General features: G+C 34.8%; 1 long non-coding RNA gene across 1 annotated transcript; it reads left to right on the top strand.

Moving 5' to 3' along the window:
* The first annotated feature begins 1409 nt into the window (after positions 1–1409).
* On the top strand, positions 1410–9395 carry LOC103543843 (uncharacterized). The gene is made up of 2 exons (XR_011529304.1): positions 1410–5563; positions 6327–9395. It is a non-coding gene; the product is annotated as an uncharacterized lncRNA (long non-coding RNA).
* The last annotated feature ends 272 nt before the right edge of the window (positions 9396–9667 follow it).

The following is a 9667-nucleotide window of genomic DNA, read 5'->3' as shown; positions in this document are numbered from 1 at the left end:
TTCTGGACATCTTTGAATAATCATTAAGAGGCTCAGTCATGGTGATATGCATATGATTCATTCACATTCTATGGATTGTCAAAGTAAGAGCTTACATATCAGCAATAATGCTCATTTTAACAATATCAATTTCATCACACATTCAGTATGTTTCAGTTTGAGAATTTTCTATCCCTTAAACAGAAAATTAACTTTCTGTCATGAACTTAACAAATGTTTATTTCTCTTGTTTGATAATTATGCTTTTATAGCAACCAATCATTGTGTATTGTTTCCTCTTTTTCTCTAGCTGCTTAGGATTATCTTCTCTTTTGTTATCTCCATATTAACATGTTGGAGCAAAAGGAATATAAAGATAATAAACGCAATTTCTTTAGGAAATAGTGTTGTATGACTTTTCTGATAAAAGAATGAGAGCAGTACTTAACTCTTGCTGTTTTTATTTTTTTAAATATTTTACTGGATTTTCTGTAACTATCAAGCTTATCGTCATTAGCTCAAGCTAGACTTTATTTTTATGTGTTGTGTCTAGCACATTTATGATTGTTTTTAACAATCTGTAAATCTCACAGTTTAGTTCAGACAGATAACGTTAAGTGTGACTTCATTTTTGAACTATTCTTTCTCCTTAGTTAACATTACCATTTCTTTAGTTCTCCTTTCTTTTTCATCAGCCTTCTAAGTATAAGAAAACCTGAGATATGAGTAAAACACTCTCTTAGATAGCTCATAAATCTTTTATATTTTCAATTTTTATTTTTGACCTTAAACTTCTGTTTGAATTTTTAATCATAGTCTTCCCAAATGAGTATTCCAAAAGCATTGTATGATATATTTTTCTTCAAATTCAGAAATGTGAAGTACATTTTTATTCTCCGTATTATGAATTTGGTTTATGTATGTGCATACATGCAAACAGGTATCCCCTAACCACAACCACGTACCTGCTCCTGAGTTACATGTTATTTGTGTCTATACAGAATCAAGAAGTAGAGTCTTATTACTTTCTCTCTGCTTCACTTGTTTTCACAACCAATAAACTATATAAAAGACTTCACAAAATATTCGAGGGAACACTGTGGAATGAACTGTGGGGCTTCCTATGGCTTCCCATTTATTCAAACAAAACAGCCACAGGACCGTCGGTTTTCATTGTGAGACCACTGAAGCACTCTAGGAAAGGCACAGAAGCCTAAGAAGCAGTAAAGATTTTTATTTTGTTGTTATTAAAAGAATCCTGCTTAAAGTTTCTGCTCTCTAGCCAGATGATAGCTTGAAATATTCAAGGTGATTATATACATGAAGCAAACTGAGAAATTACAAAGTCACAAGATTATACATTGAACCCATGAAAAACTATGTGAAACTGTTGAATTAGAAACTATAACTACTACTCATGAAGCTTTCCTTATGTGCTAGTTATTGAATTAAGTTTGTTGTGGGTGCCTTCAGTCAATTCTGACTCTAGCGACCCTATGTACAGCAGACTGGAACCCTGCCTGATCTTTTTGTGCCATCCTCTCACCTTCCATCACTGTATCAGACAAGGCTCTGGTGCTATTCATAGGGTTCTAATGACCAGTTCTTTTGGAAGTGGGTGGCCAGTCTTCTTCCTAGTCTATCTCATTCTAGAAGCTCTGCTGAAGCCTGTCCCCCATGGGTGACCCTGCTGATATTTGAAACACTGGTGGCATAGCTTTCAGCATCACAGCAGCATGCAGTCACCACAGTACGACAACCAAGAGGCAGGTGGTGTGGTTCCCTGACTGGGAAAGGAACCTGGCCTTAGCGGTAAGAGCACAGACTCATAACCAGTAGATTGAGCAAAGTACTTTTACTATACTCTCAAATTTAATTTACAGCAAATTCTTTTCTTTGTTTGTTTTCTGAGGAAGATGCACCCTGAGCTAACATCTGTTGCCAATCTTCCTTTTTTCTTTTTATGTGAGCTGCCATCATAGCATGGCCGCTAACAGACAAGTGGTATAGGTCTGTGCCTGGCACCCAAACCCGGGCTGCAAAAGCACAGTGCGTCAAACTTAACCAGTAGGCCACCAGGGCTGACCCTACAAAAAATTCTGATGAGAAGCACTGCACCCCAATTTTACAGTTAAAAAATGCAGCACTGAGAAGGTAAATGACTTGTCCAATTTTACAATTGTTGCAGAAATTCAAATCTAGGTTTGTGTGGTCATAAAGCAGATCTTACAATGTCCTCACCTCAATTCCCTCTTATTTTCAGGTATTCTTTGAAGAAAAATTCAAATAAAAGTAAAATATAACATTTTAAACATAAAATAGAGCTTTTCTTACGTTGTTCTCTGAGTATTTAAATAATAAATTATCCTAAATTAAAGTTTTCAGAAAGGGTTATGATAAACTTGAAATAAAAAACATTGTAATAAAACCGTTTTATGACAATTAATCTAGATTTTATGTGGCACTGGAACTTTATTTTCTTCTCTAAAATTTTTATTTTTGTTTCTCCTTGGCATTTTTTTGTATTAAAATCCAGAAAATGTTGTGGTTCAGGAAGTTATTGGCGTCTTAATTTGATCAAAAGCATTTTATTTTTTAATATCAACTATATAGTTTTCAAAACAGGATCTAAACAAAGTCATTTTAGAAATTTGTGAGGAATAGAGACGCAGTACTATGATCTATGAAATTGGGCCACAATTTTAATTTTTCAAAGCACTTAGTTTTTAAAATAAAATAAAATCACTTAGTTTTTATTTTGGGTAAAATAAAAGGCTCCGTAGATATTTCTACTCCTCAGGCAGGGGAGAAAAACACTAATAAACTTTATAATAGTTATAGCAAAAATATTATTGTTTCTGTGACAAATGAATGGCTTCATTTTCTCAAACTCTAAATACATTGTACGGCCATCAGAAGTAACCTAAGAGAGTTAAATGCAAATATCATTTTAAATATAGCACTTATTGAAAGGACTGTACTTACAGTGTGCCTTTTATACCTATAAATCAAGGAAAACTAAAATCTTCTTGACTATCATTATATTTTTAATGTTAGTAGGAGAGGAACTGATGTGATTAACATATTCAGGCAAGGCCAAATTGAACTTTAAAACTTCTGTTTTATATTTTTATTCAAGTTTGTTCCAACCTTTATAAACTGTCAGTAAATGAGCAAAATGATGAAGATCTGAGGAGTCACAGGGTGTTCTGCAGTGAGTAGAATACTGACCTGGTGATCCACACAGTTTCTCTCACTGACACTTCTACTGCGTGTAGGATCCCATCCAGTTATGTAACACTCTCTGCCTGATCTGTGCCTAATGCACAAGCACACGTAATATACGCATGGGGAGGATACAGTAAAAAAAGAAGACTGATGATGCGTGATATATAGGGGGAAATTACCAGAATCAATGTTTTTGAATTAGGACAATAGAGCTTGAGCTCAAATGGAGAGTTTGACGATGGATTGAAGAGTAAAGACATTGCAGCAGGTGAGAAGGCAGATTCATGGATACAGATACAGGTAGAATTGCAGAGGTGAACTTTGAGGTTCTGATTTACTTCTGTGATTTTTAAAAAGCAGCCCAGGTGATATAGTGAAAAATCATTGTTGAGAACTATTCTAGGGTCAGCCTATGGGAGGAGAGCCTGAGATTGGAATTAGAGGAGAGTGTCAAGGAATTGAAAAGACAAGTATTGGCTGAACTATTGCTATCTCTAGAAATTAAGATAGGATTTATGGTAGGAAGGTAAACAATGATCCCTGTGCTGGGAAGAGCTGCCATTGTCGGAAGGCAAGAACTTCAAAGGTGCTAAAATCCCCTCAACAGGCTTAGCTTCACTTCACAATTTCAGTCCAATCCTTGCCTCAGTCTAGGTGATAAGTTTTGAAATTGTCTTCACATTACAATAACTTATGGGACATTAAAATAATAAAAACAAAAAGCTAGTGCCGGGTCTTCCCTTGCTTGAGATGCTATTAATTGATCTGATATGGGGTTCAGTCTAGGTATTTTTAAAAGATCCCAATATGGTTCTAAAGTGCTGCAGGATAGAAAACCCGGTTCTGGGTGAAGGAAATACAAAGCATCAGAAGCGTGTTAGCTAAAACAAAACAAAACAGAGAAAGATTTCCGCTGGTTCTTCTGTCATTTTCCGCAGTCACATGCCCACCCTAGTAATCAGAAAATAAAGCATCTATGACCCCTCTCTCCTTCCTTGAATTTCTTGCCTCTTGCCTTCTTCCTCCACCCCTCCTGCTCCTTTTACTGGATGCTATTGCCAACCCCCACTGCAGAGCACATTGTGAATAACTTTTAGATTATTGTGAAGCATTCTCGTACCCACGTTTTTGCCTCCCCCCACCTCCTTCCTTCCTTTTTTTCTTCCTTCGTTCTATGGGCTTCAGGAAAATGCCTCAGTTTAAGATATACTTTAATTCAAATTTTCAGGAACACTAAATTAGACTGCAAAGCTCTGAACATGTGCTCTTTTTCAATACTTCTGTCCCTTTTTGGACTAAAAGCATATATCGCCCAGCACTCTGAGCCTAATTCTTCTGTCTGGACCTCCTCACTGCATCCTGAGCACTTGACTTGGTGTACAGCTCTCTAATTCAACCTGAAGAAATCAAATCGGCTTACACTTACATATATGTCACATTTTTCAAGCATTCATTTTAAAAATAAATTTATTCTACTTAAGTGTATTTTGTTTGACACAAAGCTTTGATTATTGTATTTGAATAAGGATCACACCCTCAAATATTAAAAGAAAATTTTCATTGAAAACCTCTTTTAAAATATTTAACACTAAAAAATTTGCTTCTTTTCATGGTGCAGTTACCACAGTGAAAATGTGTGAAAACTCATCATTTTAGTTAATGTTTGAGTTTGCAATACCTCCTTGTCCAGTTTGATGAAATGAGTATTTCATGGAGAATCCACAGCAAGAACGATAAAAATGTCCTTACCCTTCCCACAGAAGCTAACATCAAGAAGAGTTTTCAAATATTCCCTCCATGCCATGGAAACACCTAGAGCAAGATCACTCAAGCTGTGCTGTTTATCTATTTTCACTAGGGCTTTCATTTGATCAGAGAAAGGGGAGGAAGGCTGTGGCATATCACTGGCCCACATTCCCACCTCTAACCAGAGAACCAGAGCTAGTGCAGGGCCACGTGACATGTATTGAATCTACACTTAACATTTTGTTCTTGAGGAAAGAGTTTGGCTATTACAAAATTTTTCTTTTAAAAGTAGAAAATCACTAACTAGAGGCAGATAAGATAACAAATTGTGAAGAGTCTGCTGAGTATATTGATTATAGATCTGTGTGTATGTTTGTGTGTGTGTGTGTGTAGTCCTAAGTTATTAAGATTTTGTAAAGAATTCTGGGAACATTTCAGGCTCCACACAGCATAGGCATTGGTCATCACCCTCCTTACAAATTATACACTTATAAATTGTTCTCTCTGTTTATTCTGAGGAAAAGCAGAAGGATGAGCCTATCCATGAAGGAAAGACAGGAAAAAAGATTGAATGCTTTAATCACAGTCTTATCTTGGGGAATTGCTCCAGGTGCTTATTTCCTCATAAAGTATCTTTTAATGGAAAGCAACAGGAAAACAACTGATATCTGGTAGTGGATACTGCTGTGAATGATGCATGTATTTCTACTTTTGAGAGAAATGCTGATGATCCAAATAAGTACTATTAGTCTTCAAAATAGAAAACAAAATCTTGTCATGGAATTTTGAAACGTTGTTGAGTCTATTATTCTGACAATAAATGAAACTGATTTTTACAGCAGATATAAAGTTAATATTATCTTGATAGAGAATATTAAGCTGGAAACTTAAAGCAGCCACCAGAGCTTCAGATGTTTCAGGGAAAAAATAGCTCAAATCCTCCACTTTTTTTTATCTGTAGACAGCAGTATTTGTACTTAGGAAAAGAAGAGCTTCTACATTATTGAAACACTTCTGAAAGGGGAAATTTCTCTAAATGTTTTTGTCTAAGATTATTGTTATTTATAAGGTGTACTCCAGTCTAATCATAAAGAAGACTTGAAGTCCACATTAATTTTTCAGTATCCAGCAGGCACTTGAAGATATGTGATTTTCTTTGTGAAACTAAGTAAAAGATTGACCTAGAGTGGAAAAAATCTTTCTGTGATAAAAATAATATAGACAGGCTGAATAAAAAGTGAAATATTATGGTGGTCATGATTCTAAACAATGGCATCAAGAATCATAGAAACGCAGGAAATACAGACCCATCATTTTCAGGTTCAGATATTTACAAGTGACTCTACAGGTCATTGATATGTGGCTATTTTTAGTTTCTTAGGAGGCTTCTGTATGGGAATGAACAACTGGGCTATGGAGGTAGACAACTCAGTTGCTGACCAGCCACCTTACAAAGCATATAAGCATGCTTTTCTCCTTCGTTTCTGCCTTTGCTAAACGTATTGTGATTAGGCTTACATGGCATTTCTTAGTGCAAATGGAATGAAAAAGAAATCCAACTGAAGGGCTGTTTACACTAGTGATGAAGGTTTAGAATTGGAATCTTTTATGCGAAGTCGAATAAATTGAAGTGCAAGAGTTGAATTGTGGAGCAGTTTATGCATATGTTTATATGCATATGTATAATTTTAGACAGTGCCCCAATAAACATAACATTCTTCCTCAATGCATAGATAAAAACAGATGTAAGATGGCTGACTCATTCATTTGATTTCAGGAGATGTTCATAGGAAAGTTGAGACTCTCATGAGACATAATAATTCTGGGTAAAATCAAACTTCCAGGTATTGATTACATGAAGGAGCTGATATTTAGGGCACATAAGCTTGAAAGCACTGATATGAATATACCCTTGATCAGGAATTACAAGAAAAAACAACTTTATGTGCTTAAGGATAAGTTAAGAGAAGAAGAATCATTCTCTGACCATATATTCGAGAGAAATATTCTAATCTAGCAAAGAATCTCTAGAGAGAAGTATAATAAGACATAAAAACCCTACATATACTGGATGACAAAACCTTCTGAAACATGCACATCTAAGGAAAAACAAGTCAAGGGTACTGATCAGTTTATGAGCAATGGGCCAAAAATTTAAATAGAAAGAAGCTTACTGTATTATCCTACAAACTATAGGTCATTAAGGGGTGAAGAATAGGGACCTGTTATATGCTGGATATAATAAAATAAATGATTAGCTGAAAGTACAACAAAGTTTCCGTTTTCCTTTAATTGCTTTGGGATCACAGCAAAGAACAGATATGGCACAGGGTCAGCTGTAAGTCACTTGTGCATCTTAATGTTGCGATGTTTATTTTCCCCTTATAATGTCATATACTTTCAGCCTCTTGATCAAGATACAATACATACATTCAACAGGATCACATTTAGTCTTTGAATATACTGAGTGTGATGTGAGAAGATATTGAATGGAAATTCATAATAAAGAACCATTAAATCAAGGGAGGTCTAAAACATTAAATAATTTTTAAGAGATCTGTGGAAGGAAAGGAAATTACTTCAAAGGATAACCTCTTAAAAATAAAATACTATATTTCTAAGAGAGCAGATGGTAAAATTATTGAGTACAATGCTTAAACTGAGTTGAAAAAGCTGATTCAAAGGCCACCAAGGAGGAGCTGCTGGCATATCCAGGAAATGTGGTTAAATTTGTCAAAAAAGACAAAACTGCAATTTCAAGAATTAGGAGAAGGTATTTGGGAATCTTTAAAACATAGTAAACATTTTTTATGCAGTATGCTGTTAACCAGCAGACCATCCAGTCGTGGTTTGCTAAGAAAAACAAGCAAACAGAACTTTGAGATCATATCTTTTTTTGATTCCTCTGAAAGTTGCTAATCATAATGCTCTTAAAAATAAAATTTACCTCTTTATATGGCTATTTCCATAAATCACTCATAGCCTCCTCTTCAACCGTCTCCCAAATATTTTCCACCAACTACTTCACTTCCACAGGATGATGCAGTCACTTATTAGAATGCCAAGAGGAGATTTGATTCATCCTACTATTTATCCTTTGTTTTTTGCAATTTTTCATCAACTTCAGCTATATTTACTGTAAGATCCATTAGGACAAAGAGGTTATCTATTTTTATCACTGGAGTATCCCAAGCACAACATCCTAACACAGACTCCAACACAGAATAAATATTCAAAGAATCTCCCTGGATAAATGAAGTCATAGGTACATAAATATGCATTAAATGCAGACATTATTCTCCTTTTTCTTTATTCTCAATTTCAGCATTGTCAACAATATGATTGTCATGCTTCAGTTTAATGGGCTGAAGAAATATATGGCTCATGCCAGTACGCTGAAGAGTATTAATACCATACTGAGAGATGTAAAAGGCTGACGTATCCATTCTCGATAAGTATGAACTGAATAGCCCCTAGTTTCATATGAAAGATAATATAAGCATCAGTTTAATTTCAGATGCCCATGTATGTGGGTGCATGTATTTGTGTGTATACATATTTATGCAGTGAATTTTTTGAAGGCTAATGTGACTTATAATTTAAGATTTTGTTTTTAACAGAAAGATGCTGCAATATTATTAAGATAAAGAAAAATCAATTTAAAATATATACATTGAGCTTATGTTTCTAGTAATGTGGCAGAGTAAGTATAAGAAAGATCCATACTCCTCAAAACAATTGAAAATTCAGACAACAGATAAAAATCACTTTTTTATGAATGGGTGATATAGACAAAATATTAAAGAATCCCCTCTCTGCACCTCCACTCCAAAAAAGAGAAACTGCAAAAAAAATCCAGAGAAGTAAACAAATATTGCTTCAATAAGCTAGTGGTTCTGGTGGGAATATCCACTGATCAACTGTGACCAAAGGCTTTGGTTTCTATAGCCACTTCAGAGGCAAGGGAGCCTGCAGACCAAACAAGATGAGATATTTAGATTAGTGAACCAAGCCCCAAAATAAACTTGAGACCATGGAGATCTAAACCCTCAATGAAATGGTGAACTAGGGGGAAAAAATCTATCTTACAAGAGAAGACAGGTTTTCCTGCTAAGTCACCAACAGCTACTAACTACTGCTGATCTCTGATCTACTTCATATGCCCTCCTTGCCTCTCTGGCCGTTAATTTTGTAATGTGACAAGACTCAGTAGTTTGACTCCTTTATTTTCCATCCATATTAATTTCCTTGTGGCATCATCCTGTCTGATAAATTACATTATATATAATATAAAAGATATCATATATATGTGTATATAGTGTGTGTGTAAAATGTGTATATAATGATTATTAGAATTGACTTTCAAAATTATATTTTATGCTGTTCTTTTCATGTTGTTGATTTCTGTATAATTACTTTTCAGATTAAAGGGCACCTCATTACTATTTGTGTTTTATTTAGTCTCTCCTACGTAATGCTGCAGTTTACCTTTATTTCCATTATTATTAATTATTTGTGTCTCTTCTGCTGGTGTTTGCATCACGAGAGCAGTGTCAAGTCTATTGTTATTCACCAGTGTCCACGGCACACAATAAAAGTTCAATACCATTTTAAAAAATAAATACAGGAATATAAAGAGCATAGTGACCTTACGTCTACTTGATTAGAATTTGTACCTTCCAAATTATATAAACTCTTATCTACATCCAGAGAG

The sequence above is a fragment of the Equus przewalskii genome, chromosome 18 (assembly GCF_037783145.1).
Source record: "Equus przewalskii isolate Varuska chromosome 18, EquPr2, whole genome shotgun sequence".
In the NCBI taxonomy this organism is placed as follows: Eukaryota; Metazoa; Chordata; class Mammalia; order Perissodactyla; family Equidae; genus Equus; species Equus przewalskii.
This window is presented reverse-complemented; position numbering and strand designations above follow the sequence as displayed.